Raw genomic sequence first — 18,038 nt, 5'->3', positions numbered from 1 at the left:
CAATGTCACATGATTCACCCCGATTACAATGTGGTTTGATCCGGATTCGGTTCAACACAATGGGATTCAATGCAATACGATGCAATGGGGGAAAAATTTGATGCTGCTATGTAATTCAATATGGTACAGTCAATTTATTTTGGTTTCATTGGTTCAGACAGACAGCATTAAGTCATAAATACACTTAAGTACCTTCTTTGTGATTACTCATTATTCATTGCGATACAAATACCAACATATCCAATGCATCCAGTGGACTTTTTTTTATGCATTGCAACATTACATTTTATGCTACTGAACCAATGCACAATACTATTATTATTATTATTATTATTATTATTATTTATTGTTATTTTACTTGTGTATATGATCTTTAATCTAGATAATGTATTTATTTATTCATTATTTTGATTATAAGTTTTATTATTAAAAATTAAAGATGCCAGATCTGCATACATATGTTTTTTTACATAAAATGTATAGCTTATTTATAAAAATGTGAAGATAACTTTAAATAATTCATTATTATTATTATTATTATTAAAATGATTATTATAAACGATGCATTGATCATTTTAATATATTTTTTTACATCATTCAATTATATTTTCTTTAACTTAGCCCTTGACATAAGACAGCTTACATTTAATATGAAGTTGTGTGCAAGCTGGGACAATTTGTTTTAGAGAAATATTTCTGTGGCACTCTTTCGACAGTTTCTTATTCCAGTTGATAGCAGATTTTTATTTATTCGTGTAGGCTTTACTTTTCCATCAAGGAGAACTGATGTGGCTCAGTTTACCCCGCTCTCCTCGCAGGTTTGTAAAGCTTGCAGTTATACAGATTCATTGATATGAAATGGGTGGAGAGTTGAATTGGAAGTGAAGTAGAACTGCCTCTCAGCAGTCCTATTCATTTTCACACCTCTTCTCAACACCCATCCTCCTTTTCTCTCTCTTTTGCCCTCGCTCGCTCCTCCTCTTCCTCCTCGACTGTGGGCAGTCCCTCTGTGGAGCTCCCCTGCACTGCGGTGTGATTACACAGGAAAGGGAGCTCTATAAATCATGTGGATTTATAGCACTATGGTTAATAACGCGGCTCTCTCAGGTGTCTTAAACGCCCGGAACACGTCAGCTCTCTGACCACCCCACAGGGAATCACAGCACATTAAAATTGGCTCATTATCAGAGCAGAACCATTTAACATTGAACTCTCTTATGATTTTAACATTGACTCAACCTCATCCATTAGTCGAATATGGGCTGCAAAGACTGTGTTTTAATACTAAACCCTTTGGCTTTTTTTGTTCTGGGTTAAAGTGTCCAAAATGCGTCAGTATGCATGTGTGTTATATGTTTAATTTCATACTGATGTGTTCTTAGTGCTCGTGTGATTGCTAAGGTACTGCAGTAATCTAAACTTACATTTATTTGCATATGGATAGATGTATTGTTTTAATTATTTATATTTGTTAAGTTTGAAAATGTGTGCAAAATGTTTGGATCCTCGGTAAACTTAATTTATTTAATCTTACCAGATTAATTTATTTAATCATATAAAGGATATAGCTAACTTTATTGATTGAGTGAGCGATTGATTTTATTTATCCTTTCTATTTTATTTATTCATTTATTATCCTTTAATTTTTTTTTTTTTCAAAATGTATGTGTATTTTTTATTTTATTTTATTTAATTTTTTTATTTTTTTTTATTCTTAGCCAGTATGGGAGACCTTCAAGTAGTTTTGACAATTACGTTCATGCATTTAGCACATTAGTCAAAAGTGACTTACAAAAGAGAACCAGAGCAATTTCAAAAGGTCAAAAAGGTCGAGAACCACTGTCTTAGAGGCCATGTTTTCTGAGGGTGGCATCTTTTTGCTTGGGCCAATACGTAAACACCTTAGCATCCACTTAGCAATGAGCTAGTTCTGGGAACATCTTATTAACCTCATATCAATGTTCTAGCAACCATTCTGTGTTCCTTTGCGGCATCTCTGTTCTTTTCTTGTGATCTCAGGCTGTGTTTAGCACACTAGATTGTGTCACCATCTCAGAGGAAATACCTGTGCTGCTGTCTGGGTTGTGTTTCAGCCTGAGACCCATTGCCAAATCTCAGCATGAGGGGCGGAACAAAATCTTTCTCTGAACAAAAATGCTTCAGGCATTGAACAGACCTCCTCTACTGTGAGACAAAAGACCCGCAGGCCTTACAGAACCCTGAGAGCCTCCCTGCCACCCAAACAAAGGCAGAAATTAAGCAGCGCTCGGAGCGATACGGCTCTTACACACAAGCTAAAATGTTTATTTTATAGCTCTAGTGGGTTTCAACGTGGCGTCTCTCCTGAAGGCGAGAACAGAGCTCTGCCTCTTGCCTTTTGTCAGGGCTACAGGGAGGGATGGTGAATTTATTTCTTCAGATAACTGTTTTTAACAATTCTCAGGAATCATGTTTTTTTTCATTGTGCATTCCAATAAATCTCAATCAAATTAGATTTGAGTTATTGATTATGCTAAAAAAAAACAGCTAACTACCACAATAAAACAGAATAAAAACATGATAACATAATAAAAAAGATAATAAAAAAAATCATGATTTTTTTATTTAAAGTTAGTTTGTTTTTGCAAATAAACTCTACAGTACATATATATAGATATATATATATATATATATATATATATATAGATAGATAGATATAGATATGATAATATATATATATATATATAGATATGATAATATAACTAATAACTTTATTTTATTTTATTTTTTTTTTAAAGAAATTGGTACTTTTATTTAGCAAAGATGCATTAAATCAAACATCTAAATAAAGACATTTATGATGCCACAAATTATTTTATTTTAGAAATGTTTGAACGTCCTATTCATCAAAGATTGCTCAACAAAATGCATTATGGTTTACACAAAAATATTAAGCAGCTATTTTATTATTATTATTTAAAAATGTCTTGACCAAATCAGCACATGAGAATGACTTCTGAAGGATCATGTGACACTGAAGAGTAACGATGCTGAAAAGTCTAAAATATAAAACAATATTACAATATTACTGTTTTTACTGTATATTTGACTAAATAAATACAACCCTGGTGACATTAAGAGACTTCTGAAAACATGAAAATAAATCTTACATTTGAATGTTAGTGTTTAATAAAGAATAAACCATTGCACTCAAACTTTTGCACAGTTCTGAAAGTCTTAAACCTGTAAACCGTGTGTTCTCTTATGTCCTCCTTTGTATTTTGAATGTCAGTTGCTTCCTCCTCACCACCTTAGTTTCACTGTGAGCTGTAAGATCACACTCTACCCACTCAAGTGTTAAAGGTAGTCACCAGTGAATTTATGCACTGGCCGCTCAAAATGAGCTCGAGCGTGACATGGAAAAAGACAGAAAGAGAAAGCGAGAGGAAGGCCAGAGAAAGAAAAGATTAAATACAAGCAGTAGTTTTTGTGGTTTTAACACTAGCGCTGTTCTCTCTCACCTCACCTCCTCTGCGGCTTGCTTCAGGCTAACAGTTGCACCCCAGCAGGTACAACCCAGATTTCCTGTAGCAAAACGAGCATGTTTATCTGCTCTTTAGGCGTCTGTGCACAAACCTCCTATACTCGTACTAACCCTCAGTTTGAGCTCCACCGTCGTGTCCCAGACTGCTCTCTGTATACGTGCATTTCTTCCATGCCCGTTAGATCTCTTAGATTGCGGAGGCGTTTGAGTGTTTACGGAAAAGGAGGTTATCATGTCCTTGTTGCAGAAATTGAATGGTTACACAGGCTTGTCCCAGAAGCAGACCAGTTATAGACGCTTATTAAAGTAAAATTTGTTTTGAGCGGTGGTATGCTTATAATGCAATAGTGATATTCGGTTTAAACTTATTGTTAGCTTGTGCATGTTTGTGTAGACTGTAATATAATTAATGAATTTCAGAATGTCACAGTATTTGGTTTATGGCCTTTTTTTTTTTTTGACAGTAGTTGGAGAACCTGACAGACATGTTCTTAAATATTTTTAGAATCTTAGAATCTTGTGTGTGTATCTTTTACTCTGTTAAAGGGCTTCCATAGGCCACTCTTATTTATCCATAGGTCCCTACTACTAAAATAATTAAGCATATATATATATATACACTTTTATTCAATTAATTTAGGGGTGTCACATCAAAGGACAACTAAACGTACCACTTTTGTAGTGGTTAAATTTTTTGCTTTTCTTTTTAATTGATAAAGTTATAATCTACTGAACCATGCTTGGGACAGTCACACCGTAGGACAATTTTGAGATTTGGAATAACACTGTAGCTTTTATAACAGGTCCATGTAGGACAAAGAAATGTTTAATGATTTACTGTCTTTTAAATAATGCCAATATTATATTATATTTATTGTGGGACAGTGAAAATGCCATGTCTCATCAACAGCCCATATATACTGTGTGTGTGTGTGTGTGTGTGTGTGTGTATAATTGTGCATTCCAATTAATCTCAATCAAACCGCAGGTTATTTTTATTAGGTAAACAAATTATAAAAAAAAAAAATAATAATAATAATTCAGCTCACTTACACAATAAAAACATGAAAACATAATCAAAAATATATGCCTGTGGCTCAGTGGTAGAACATTGCATTAGCAGAGCAAAAGGTTGTGGGTTTGATTCCCAGAGAACACATGTTGGTTAAAAAATGTTAGCCTGAATGCACTGTAAGTCGCTTTGGACAAAAGTGTCTGCTAAATACATACATTTATTTATATATATATATATATACACTAATATAATTGATTTGACTAGCTGTCATGAATGCAAAAGTCATCATGAATTAACAGAATTAATTTTTATGTAATTATGCAGGTTTTTCCTTGTTTGAGAAGCCGTTTCACTTGGACACTGGAAACACTGATGCAACTTCCTCTTCATACTGACTTTAAATGCATTAGTATTTTTAAAAAATAAAACATTTATTAAAACTAATTAAACTTATATATGTTTTGGCATTTGCCTGATTTATCAGTTTAACAGAATGTACATACCAGTGTGTCCACATGGTTTTTTGCAGCTCAGTTACCAGACTAACTGCCCCCTGCTGTGTTATTAATCCAATCTGAGGTTCCTCCCTGTGCGGAAGTGCTCCGATCGTAATGAAGCCCGCTATGCAGCAGGAATCCTGTAGCTAAAGCTGCTCCTCTCAGAGGGAGGGCCCTCAATATAGAGGTTAAACTTGGCCTAAGCACCTCTTACCTGGCTTTTCCAAACGTATTCCAGCTTGATAACTCTGGAGAGTTCACCTCATCAAAGAGTGCTGCAAATGCAACCTGACCAATTTGGAAATTGATAGTCCGTACATAACGGAGTTATGGGTCTCCAATTACTACTGGCCTGGTGTCACAGAATACCCCGGGAGGGCCAATCAGGTGTTTCGCCATGCTCTCAGAGTCAGTAGCAGAGCATCCTGGCTTCATTACACCAGCCAGATGGGCTGAGAATTAGATTCCAACTCCCCCTACAGAGAGAGAGAGGTAGGAGGAGATGGGAGAGGAAAAATAATGGTTTTTGTTTTCATTTACATTGCAGGTTATTACATTTTAATGTAACACCTCTGGGACCTGGGAGCATTAAATGGCTGTCGTTGAGTAATGGAGTCTAACTGCCAGTGAATGCGGAGGGAGAAATGAAATTAGCGAGCATAGCAATTTGGCACAGTGATTATGGGCTCCGCTGAGGCACTTCCTGGTGATTTAAGAATGCTAACATTTAAGCACGTCAGATCTCATTATTCTTCAAGGTTAAATCTAGCTCGTTCCAAGGGGATGCATAAGCGAGATGGGCAATAACTGTTTTGATGCATTTTTGCGCCTTTTCCACACTGGAGGTTGTAGCTTCTGTGATACTCGCATCAAAAATTCAGACAGTTTTTGAACACCGCCATTGGTTGAGCAAACGGATAGCACTGCCCAAAACACACACTATTGGCTGGCTCAGATGAAAGAGCTGCATTTATTTCAAGCAGAAGTGGATTATCTCTGTGACACTAGTGTCAATGAACCAAAATAAGAAAATAATTCTTGTTTTTAAAGGGGACATATGACATTGCTAATGGGGGCGTGTTTGAATGAGGTGCTTTAGGAAGGAATGAATGAGTCTTAACTTTTAGAAAGAGTAACTCTTTGGGTTTGAGTCTTTACCACTTTATGGATCTCATATATGCCTGAACAACTCTGTGAAAACGTGAAATTGCATCAAATGACCCCTTTAAGTAGTTTTGAACACTTGTTTGAACAAATAGATAGCACCGCCCCAAATGCACACTATTGGCTGGTGTGGATGAAAAAATGTGGTTTTTTGACCAAAATAATGCATTACCATTATTGAACAGAATTGAGAAAATAATGATTGTTTTCAAACCATTCTCCATTGGTTAAACAAACAGATTCCATACACATCATTGGTTGGTATGGATCTACAGATTGGCTGGTGCTTTTTTTTCAATTTTGTTGAAAATAATGTTTTGTCTAAATGTATTATCTTAACTTTATTAGTTTTGCATGGGAATGATGGTCCTTACCATGTTCAGTAAAGATCTGTGTTCGGGTTTTCTTTAATCTATCGTGAGATCTTAGAGCTCAGACTGCAAGTACAGCAAAGCGGTTTTCTTTTTTCCTCATTTACTTTCAATGGTACAGTTTTCTTCAGTGCAGTTGCTAGCACAGCATCTTTTGTCCTCTGTATATATTCTCTCCTATACACATCTGCCTTTATCTGATTGTGCACAACAACAATGCTTTACTCTTCCTCAAACCAAACAGAAAGTGAAAGGCCATAACAAAACAGAAGCGTTTTTTCCATTATAGTGCATCAAATCCTTTTAAAGGTGTTTACCCACTAGGTGTTTTGTCACCCTGTTACCGAGGGGCTCAGCTGTAAGAGCGAGTCATCGTGGGGATAATAAAGGAGTTTAGAGCGGCGAGAATGCAAATGCATTTACTGTTACTCACTGTGATCAATTCCCAGTGCCGCTCCGCCAACCAGACAGATGGTCTCTGCTTTTATCTCCATCCATTCAAGGCTACAGAAATCAAAACAGAGCATTTGTTTCCAGAGCAGAGAGAATGTTTCTATTGCTTCCTCTAGGGAGAGTGGGGTCGAGAATTGTACTTAAGGGACTGAGACGGTTCTGTTTTTTTTCTCTCCCTCAGTGTTTTGCTCCTTGCACTGTAAATAAAATTGCAGTTAGACAAATGTTGGCATTGTTGCATGATGAATCCCTAAGTGCCACAAATGGCAGTCCACACTTGTTAAAGCTGAGGTGTGTAATGTCTTTTTGGTGTTAAAATACTTTAATGTGCTTAATATGCAGAAAAGTTGCTCTTTTGAGCTTCTCGCCTCCCTTAAAGAGGTCTGGAGAATGCTGTTAGCATTCCCATTCATGTTAACCGTGATTTCTAGGCTAGCACAGGTTAGCATATTTTCAGAGCTGCATCCAAAACTGCATACTTCCTTACTATATAGAAGGCAAAAACATAGGAATTTACAAATAAACTGTTTTTTTTGTTGTTGTTGTCGTCGTTTTATTATTTTTCAAGATAGGCAAAAAAAAAATGCTTGATTTACAACTTCCAGTGAGATTCTTAAGTGCATATCTGATAGACACTTTATTACCTATGAATGACTGTGAAGCGATGCAACTGTTGCAGAATGTTCACATGATAGTTACAGCATGACAGATGTAGTACGTCTGGATTGTGTTTAAACTATATAAAACAATTTCTTGATGGTTGCAAAGTAATTAATTATCAAAGAAAAAAAGTGAATCCGAGAGTAACCAATTCTGGATGCAGCCCAGGTTTCAGAAAAGTTACATCCTGACATAGTGACAAAGATAACTAGCGACTATCCTGAGATGTAATGTCACCAGTTTTTTTTTTTTTTTTGTACCATCCTTTAAACACACGCTCACACAAAGTTATTTCACCAGAATCTGGCAGCAGGAGGCCAAGTTTTCCGAAAACCTGTTTGAAAACAGTCATTATTTTTGTAGTTCCGTCTGGACCTACTACACATTTCACCTCAAAGTTCAACAGCATCAAAAGAATTCACTTCTCACTAAATAATAGATCACACATAATAGCTCTCAAAACATTTCAAGTGTGTTTTACAAATACACTTTTATTTAGTCTTTTGTGGTATAGGCAGACATCACAAAATGTGATAGCTCCAAAACATGCCGTCTAGATTCTAGACTGTCACACCATGGGCGTTTCTGTCTAGAAGTCAGATGTGTTGATAAAAACACTTTGAACTGTTGTGAAGATTGCTAAACGAGCAAAACTACTAACACCCAACTGTATGGTGACATTGAGATGCCAAAGGTGTTATTGTTACGTTTTCATATTGCTTTTCAAAAGACAGTTCAGCAAACTTGTTGATAAAGACATGTTCGTGTTCAGACACTAACCTCTGAAAACCTCAAAGAAACTAACCTTGGCATTTTTCAAAATGCATTGGAAGTCTGCATTTTTATTATTCGTTTTTTTTTATATTTTTATTTGTATTTTTTTTTAAATGATTGACATCTGCATTTTATTTTACGTTACATTACATTATTAACATTAACATTATTAAGTCTATTTTATTTTGACCAGGTTTATTGTACTTAAACTGTATTTTCTGCAACATTTCTCATTTTAATTTATTTTAATTTGGTGTAAAAATAACTAAATAAAAATAAAATAAATCTATAAAAACTATAAACATATAAAAAAATTATATAAAACAAAACACAACAACATTACTAAAATTGTAACATTTAAATTAATAATATATAAAAAAAGAGAAATGTTACTAAAACGATGATAGTGTCTCAGTGATTGTGATTGATTCATCCGTGTTTTGACCTTGTAATCTTTAATCAAACTGTTATAACTCTATCTTCTAGTGAAATGACAGACTTCTCCAATCTTCCATCCATGTAAACCCTGCCCTTACAATGGGCTACTCTTTCAATGGACTATGAGTTTGCATTCATATCTGCTTTTTTTTTTTCAAATGCATGTCATAATAAGAAATAATCTTCTGCTTATCTTTCAGCGAGATTTTAATGCGTTTTAGAGCTCCATTCATAGAAGCATTGTGCTCGTTCTCATTTATTGTTATTGCCTGGATGAATGACTGAAATCACAAAACTCGTACAGGTTTGGGTTGACATGAGATTGTATACATAATTTTATTTTGGGGGGTGAACTGTTACTTTAATGCTTTGGTTTATACATGTAGTTCAGTGTTAACCAAGGGAATGTGATGCTCAGCTGATTATTTTGAGTCACTTGTAAGATGTCTGTTGTGGTTGCACTTGTTGTTGTTCCTCATTAGATCTTGTATTATTTTTCATCCTTTGAAAGGCCCCTGACGTTCTCACAGCACTGAGACTTCTAAAATTAAATTTGAATTGCTAGCTCACCAAAAACAAAAGCCCTGTGTCCCTTCAATGTCTCACATCTGTTCTGGAGTTGGTTGTGGCAAAGTCGATCCCTCTTCTGGCGCTAACACGCATTATCGAGGCCAGGGGGACTGCTGCATGGCTCGTCAGGCTAAAGTGCCTATGACAGTACTGATGGAACTGTTCGGGCCCTCTACGGCCGGTCAGGCTAATGCATCTGGAAGGAGGCTATCGGCATGACAGAGACAGACTGAGAACAAGAGCACGAAAAAATCTGCAGGACCAGAGGCCATGTCTCACTCCCGAGATGGCCAAGTACATTTTCGTATCCTAATAAAAAGAAATCGTGCTTTGCATTGGTGCATTGCATTGGAAATGTAGTTAAACCGCTTTTAAAGAGTGCTCCCAAAAATTACAATTCTGTCATTTACTCACCCTCGTGCTGTTTCAAACCTGTCTGATTTCCGTCTTTCTGTGTAAAACAAACATTGAAGCGTTTGTCAGTGTTTTATTGTGCGCTTACAGCATACAGTGTTGTTTTAGACCTTTTAATTGGCTTCTTATGGACAAAAGAAACGTTGAAACGTTTCTCAAAAATGTTCTACTGAAGAAATGAAGTCATATGGGCTTGGAATAACAATTGGATGACCAATTTGTTTGCTCCTGATGAACTGTGCCTTTAACATCTGTTTGTTTTCTAGCTTTGCATGCTTGCGTTAACTATTGAAAGAGTCAGAACGGTAGTTTACTGATGTCACACAGATTATTTTTCTTTTTTTACAATGAAAGATCAGATATGCTTTTTACGCACATAAATAACTTCCCTTTTCACTATATAGTGAATCAATCTCACAATCACAGATTAAACGCATGTGAGAGAGGGAAACGTAAAACGATCCGATCAGAGAACAACAAAACAGAAACGAAAAAAAAAAAAAAAAAAACAGTTTCCACTGTGGGTTTGCAGTATTGACATCTGTGTGTAGTTTCTCGCCTCGTCTGAAACCAACCGCCCCCCTCCGAGTGAAAAACGTCCCACCACAAGATGAGGCGATAGGCACATACTCTTGTTCCCACACGCTGATAGCAGTTTGGCCTGATACTATCACACATGAGAGAGAGGGAGTGAAAAGGCGAAACACCCCTCCTCCTCACTCTGAAGCGATGTTTAGAAGATGCTCTGAGACCGCTGTGCTCTTTAGGAAGTTTGGTGACTGAGTTTCAATTTCCATTCTGATAGGATCAGAAGTGCCACATGCAAATGGCTATATTTATGCTATCTATACATTGCTATCTAAAAAATGGTTTGCATTTTTAAAATGGCATAGAAAAAGACTTAAATATTGTTCATGCAAGTTGCTGGCGAGACGGCTCCAAAAGAAAAATGTAGGGTTTCATGCTGCATGTAAAAAATAAAATGCCATCAGATTCAGTTCTGCACTAGATTACTATAGAGACCAATAATAACAGATTGAACACTAAAGTTTATGAAAGTATTAAGACACCTCTCATTTGTTGTATGTCTTTCTCTAAACCTCATTTGCTCAAATGCCAATGCAATGTTTGCCCAAAGTATGCTGATAAATATCAATGTTTATGAATTTAAATGTATATAAAAGCGTCTGAAATGTTTCATTAGCATCATATATGTAAAATGTTGTTTTAAATATAACTAAATGAGTTCATGGATGAATAATCTTCCGCTACGAACCAGTCATCACCATGTAAGACCAAACATTTATGTAGATGTTGTTACAACCACAAAGAGGCCATACTGCACCTGCTGCGTGGGAGACAGGATAAGCGAAGCTATTCCCCCTTAAACATACACTCATACACACACTGTACACATCCATGGCTCTAAAAGATGAGTCTATCAACACGTAGGCACTAACATATTCTGAAATAGCCCAATGGTATAGTCCCCTTGGACTAGGAGGAGATGTGGTACATTGCACAGATAGAATCAAGCTGTCCTGAAACCGATACATGCCTTGGAGCTGCACAAGTCTCCTCCAACCTGTTTTGTTTGTGTGTGTGTGTTTGTTTTGTTTATTTGTTTGTCTGCTGATTCTGACTGACAAGGCAGATAATATTCAGGGGCCGAGGTTTATTTTTATTTGGTTATCTTGGTCACTAACTATGACTTGGGAATTCCAAGTGCAATACCATGGTAAAAAGATGCTATTACTTGTATAGTTGTACAGTAAGTTGTTCAGAATTGTAAATGCGACAAACTAAACATAGAAGTAGGAGTACCTTTTTACATACTGAAGTCTTGTACCATATTGAATTTATTTATGGGCTCACAATTGCAAAAGTATGGTACTGCATTCATTGCAGAAGCTGTTAACTAAAATGATCAAATATGATCAAATAGCCACCCTGTTCCATGGTGCATATCACAGTATTACCATCTGATACATTCACTGTCCCACAATATTTCCATCCAATGCTAGGTACAAAGTACATTTTTCTTTTACTTTCCGAGTATAATGCCTCTCGTAACTTTCCAGCCACTGGAAACAGAGCTAATATACAAGAGCCACTGTTAGTGTTATGGTTTCAGAGAGTACGTCTTTTTCTAGGATCAGTCAATTTAAACCCACTTTATCCATGATCTTTGTGCTTAATGGAGGGAACATTTACCACAAGCGCCAATGAGGCGGCTCCTCACATTAAGACTTTGTCTGTCTAATGGGATCTCTTTGGTGATCTTAAACGAGCAATGAAGGTTTAATAGACTAGATGAAGCTGTTCACAATTGCCCCTCAATAGTCGGCTGGCAGAACAGAACTCTACATTTATAGAAATACACATTTATTCTCAACTATGCATCATTTGTGATATGGTCTTAATGGGTTTTTGGTTTCAGAGGTCGACGGACACGTTTGGATGTACAGTGTATGAATGATACGTTGTTTATATATAACAAAAAGTGTTTGGAAGCTGTGACGGGGTGAGCGACGACATTAGATATTTAGATGTTAGTGTAACTAGTCCTTTTTTATGGTTTTGTCTTTCAGGGATCATAACAGATCAACGGTTTAAAGCGAAATGTACTGTATTATAAATATGAAAAGGTTTATCACACTATAATACGTATTGAAGATAACTGTCGCCCAGTATTGGCTCATATGTATGCTGTATATGGATAGAGATTTGAAAGCATGGATGAGGGACAGTGTATGTCTTAGTTGCTGTAGCTGGTCACTATTTCTTATATGCACATAATCTTTCAATTAGTTCTGACCTGATTGGAATTTTATTGTGAGTTTGCCTAAAGTTTCATTGCAATGTATGATGTGATAGATAATATTGAGGTTGTAAATGACAAACTATATTGTTTATAAGATGGATAAACCTGGCCCCATTTTAGCCCCATCCAGGATTTTACAACCAAAATGACAAAAACAGATGCTAAATATACAACACAAGATATTCCTGCATTTTTGTCAGTGTTCTTTTAGATCTATTTAAATACTATTATAGTTAGAATTGTTTTTAATTCATATTTTAAATTGCTAATATATTTTTCAGTTTTCATTTTAATTTTGGGTTGTTTTATGTGCCATTTTTAGAAGTTTTTTAATATTTCATAAGTTTTTTTTTTTCAAGTAAATTTAAAGTTATTTCAGCTAGTTGCGAAGTACTTCTTAATTTTTGGTTTTGTTTTGTTGTGCACTTTTGCCATTTTAATAATTTTAGTATTGTTATTTGAGGTAGTTGCCAAGTACTTCTCTCTAGCCTCATGTGCACATTTAGTACCATCACGCTGCCATAACATTCAATGCAATGCTGCGTTTCTCAGTTCAGATATCTTGTGAAGATCTGTCACATGACTGTACGTGATGGATATGTTCTCATATAAAAAATCCTTTTGAAAATCTCTCTCTCGAGGCCTGGAGTAGTTCCTGTTCATTAACTGAGTTCTGTCTTTAAAAGTTCTAAAAGCCATTTTGTGTCATCACTCTCCAGTTTTGTCTGTGACTAAGGGCATAGTCAGGGATGAAAAATACTTTTAATTTCCTGAGCGCAGAACCTCACAGCGTGATGGTGCACATCAATCGCGTGTGATGCCTTTAGTCCACTCTAATAGAGGCACTTCCTTTCTCTCAGCAAGCTTTTCCGTGTCTGCCTGTGGCACTTGTAGGATCATTTGATTTGGGTCTGATAACTGACGCTAGCCTCTGAGAACGGTTCGAATGAAATCTTCTTCTCCCTAGGCGCTTCAGTCAGCCGCATGAAAGAGTCGTTCTCGCCTCTTTTCTCTCAGAGCGGGCCATGAAATCCAGTCTCCACGGAGTGATGACAATTCCACCACTTCTTTGTTCGCAATTACTCTTTTCACTCCGTTTTTTTTTTTTTTTCAGAAACCGCACCTCTCTTTATCTGCGATGCTTTCCCTCGGTTGCTATCAATCAGACAACCTGCCACTTGAAATTACTTAGCATCTAATTTTCTTCCACTTTTTTCTAACCCGTCGGTGTAAATGAAAACACTTCCCTGTTGACACGTTTGTAACGTGCAGCTTTTTATTAACACGAGAGAGAAAAGTGGTAATGAACTGTGAACACAGCGTTTTCTCTCCGTACATATACTGCAGTCTCTTATTCTTCCTGTATTCATCAAACGCCAACTACCCTTCCCCACGAACATGACCACGTTATCTTTTCTATTTTGTCATCTTTACCGTTTGCTTTTGCTTAATATCCTCTTTTGTTTATCCTGAGCTGTAACGAAATGAACACACTTCTTTACAATCTGTTTGTGCTGGAATCCCTGAACCGCTGTTTCCCAAACATGAGCTAGCTGTCATTTCCTCCAAACAGAACGCTGTTCTGGTTTCTTTATAGGAACTGGAACATGTCATTGGAGAGATTTTGTAGATCCACAAACACCTCCTACGCTGATTTCGGCCTCTTCGTTCCTGCACGAGTGCCACAGTTGTAGGAGTTTGGCTCCTCAAAACACAGTTTAGGCAACGCTTCCAATAATAGCCTGCAAACACCTCATATTTGCAATTAAGGAGTGTATTTCAAAGCCATTGAGAACATTTTGTTTAAAAGTATAAGATGCACATATTAAAGCAGATAGACTTCAGGGGTCATCTAGAAAATATTTAATGCCAATGCTTTAATTTTTAGAACATTGTGTGCATGTCAGAACTTGGAGATGTACTCATATCTCTCTCTCTCTCTCTCTCTCTCTCTCTCTCTCTATATATATATATATATATATATATATATATATATAGCGATTTCAAAAGCATAACAAATCTTGAAAAATATTTGTTTCTTCATTTTAAAATTTTGGATTGTTTTGACTTTTGAAATAGTCTCTTCTGCTCAGATGGTTGCATTTATTTGATTAAAAAAATAATGTGTGTGATGTTGGACTACAATTTAAAATAGCTGATTTCTTTTTAAATATATTTTCAAATGTAATTTATACATGTGATCATGTCAACACTGAATCTGAATACACCCACAATGTATATTCCACTTTTATGATATTTTTATGGTATTTATGCATACTCTGAATGACTTTTCAGTGAGTGTGTGATGTTGTAATGATCATTCTTGAGGTGAACTAATGGTTTAAGATCACCAAACATGTTTTGTCAACTGTACTGTAAGGCCTAAGATGTGACGAACCCAATCAAGGCAGGGCCTCAGTTACACAGTGTGTAAAAATGGCTGGCGAGAAGCAGAGGAAGAAAGCATGAGTATTCCCCGCTCGGTTGATGAGAGATCCCGCCGCTAGCTCACCGCCTCCTCTCTGCATCCATCCATTCGTCTCTCCGTCTCTCCTCACTTCTCTCCTCCCTTGGCTTGATGGGACCACTGTAATTAGGGAGTTACAGTGAGGCATTCTGGGTCTGTGTTCACAAGAAGGGATGATCATAGTATTTAGGTGATGAGCAACACGTCTTAAAGAACACACACACACAAACAAACAAACAAACACACTCTTCAACTTGCATGATCTTACACGCAGACAATAGAGCTGGGCAATATACTGTATTTTAAACAGTGTCAGTGTTTTATATATTATTATTTGATTATATATTGAAACATATTAAATATATATATATAATCTTCTGTTTTCCCAAGAGATTTTTAACAAAGCCTTACAGTACACTGTACAATGATTTTTATTTGACCTTGTAAATGAAAAAAAAAAAATATTCCAGTGCATTTTACATGAAAATACTGTTTTATTCTTTCTCCATTTAAGCTTTCAATTTCATGTTTACAGCTGTGTGTTACTTAGCATTTCTTCATAATTACATGTGAAATGTACTAGCAGTTTCTGAGTGAAATTAGTTTCAATGCAATCTACGCCATTTTTTCAGTGTAGATGCCAAGTAGATTTGTATTTTTGCTTAAATGCATATAACAATATAATAATTTCTTCCTGGGGACCAAAAAATGTCCCCAAAAGGACATAGATTTTGGATATTGCTATCTTTGTGGGGCATTTTAGGGTTTACCAGAACCACACATTAACACACACACACACACACATACATACACAAACATGCACGCACACACACACACACACGCACACACACACACACACTTGATGGTTTTTGTGAAAAGTGTGTTCATCCCAAAGGCGTAATGGCCCATGTCATTATACAGAGTTGGGTCCTGATATGTCACAAAAAAAAGAACACACAGACACACACACACACACACACACACACACACACATATATATATATATATATATAAATTATTATTATAAATATATTAAACGTTTATGGATGAATAAAAATTCATAATACTGCTTTATTTTATACTTACCTGGCAGGGGAGACACCATGATCAAGAAGGCGGTTCACCCAGTGCGAGGCTTGTCCATTGCACTACGGCCATGCTGACCCCTGCGAATTCCCCAAATGTGGGAATCTCGACTGCATAATTTATGGTAGTGGGGGACTGCGTTCGCGCTCTCCCCTGAATTAACTGGTGAAACAAAGCAGAAAGATCTATCTCAGTTACTTTTTAGTTTCAGAATGATGAGTCCTGCCACATGCTGGGTATGTGTTTTGAGCTCATGAAACAAAATCACTTACGCTCTTGAAATATCGGTCCCTGGTGTGTGGTTTAGTTCGAATTTTGCACAGACCTCACTTTGCAAGTCGATTGGATTGACTGCAGCCTAGCTGTAGCTGTCTCCATGTTTGTTTTTCGTTGTGCTTTTTCAAATCATATTAGTTTTTTTCCGCTTACAGCGCCACCTAGTGGCCTGTCGCAGCGCCCTTTTACACCTGACCGCTGACTGAGCGCCTGCACAGGTGTGCCGATTTGGGTGAAGGGATCTCACTCCTTCCTGGAGTTATAGCCATTTGAGCCACCTCGGCCACACCACCTTGGGGAAGTTGTGGCCTAATGGTTAGAGAGTCGGACTCCCAATCGAAAGGTTGTGAGTTCGAGTCCCGGGCCGGCAGGAATTGTGGGTGGGGGGAGTGCATGTACAGTTCTCTCTCCACCTTTAATACCACGACTTAGGTGCCCTTGAGCAAGGCACCGAACCCCCAACTGCTCCCCGGGCGCCGCAGCATAAATGGCTGCCCACTGCTCCGGGTGTGTGTTCACAGTGTGTGTGTGTGTGTTCACTGCTCTGTGTGTGTGCATTTCGGATGGGTTAAATGCAGAGCACAAATTCTGAGTATGGGTCACCATACTTGGCAGAATGTCACTTCACTTTTTCACTTTTATATTGCTGGCAACGTTATCTTAAATCTAATTTATATAATTTAATTTGAGTTGCCGATTTGATGCATATTTCACCTACCCCTAACACACACACAATGCCAAATGAAATCTAAGCCTAATTTACATTCAAAGGAGACATATTGTCTCTCAAAAGCATTGGCAGTGAATATTTTAGCCCCTGTTTAAGTTGTTTTGCATGTGTTTTTTTGGCGCTGAAATGCTGCCCAGAACAGTGATGCGTGTTTAGTGAATTCACCCCACACAGTTCTCTTTTAATCCATATCTTGAGTAAGAAATCATCCAGAGTTTGGGCAGGCCATTTATTAGCATGCTGAGAGTCCTGCCCTAGTTAAAGTGCTGTGATGCATCATGACCTGTCAGTGCTGTCAGAGCTCTGGGTCTCCTTACACAGAGGCTGCTTGCTTTGAATTCTTGTGGATTGTGGGTTTAGCACCGTCACGTTGCTCTTTTCCAACTTCCTCTGAATTTTCAGTGCAGATGAAAAAAAACGCAGCAGGTGCAATTCCTGAGAGAGCCCACAGAGATTTCACTCGAGCCCTGGAGCTCTTCACTTAACCACAGTTTTGCTCTAAGGAGACTTTTCCTGCAATTAGTGTACTCCAGATCTGTTCACTGACAAGTAGCCAAATGAGAATAAGTTGGTTGTGGTTTCTTGTCTCATCCTGTGTGTTGGAAATTTCTCTCTCTAGTGGCATCATCCTGCAATCTGTTTTTATATTTAAAGTATAAAGTTTTAAATCTATCCATCTAATTATTATTTTACTTATTTATTCATTTTTTTAATAATTTTTTAATAGTAGAGAGAAAAATGCATGACTCCAACTCTTTCATTACTTCCTCTTTCAG

At 36.9% G+C, this 18,038-nt stretch overlaps 1 protein-coding gene and 1 non-coding gene across 12 annotated transcripts in view; both read left to right on the top strand.

Annotated features, from left to right (window-relative positions):
* The window catches only part of LOC132141605 (autism susceptibility gene 2 protein homolog), a 261,214-nt gene that overhangs the window by 96,618 nt on the left and 146,558 nt on the right, over positions 1 to 18,038 (top strand). The gene's annotated exons all lie outside the window — the stretch shown is intronic.
* LOC132141641 (U1 spliceosomal RNA) lies at positions 16,249 to 16,412 on the top strand. Its single transcript, XR_009433909.1, has one exon. It is a non-coding gene; the product is annotated as a U1 spliceosomal RNA (small nuclear RNA).

The sequence above is a fragment of the Carassius carassius genome, chromosome 5 (genome assembly GCF_963082965.1).
Source record: "Carassius carassius chromosome 5, fCarCar2.1, whole genome shotgun sequence".
Lineage (NCBI taxonomy): Eukaryota > Metazoa > Chordata > Actinopteri > Cypriniformes > Cyprinidae > Carassius > Carassius carassius.
The sequence above is the reverse complement of the archived record's forward strand: the minus strand, read 5'-3'. Positions and strand labels throughout refer to the sequence as shown.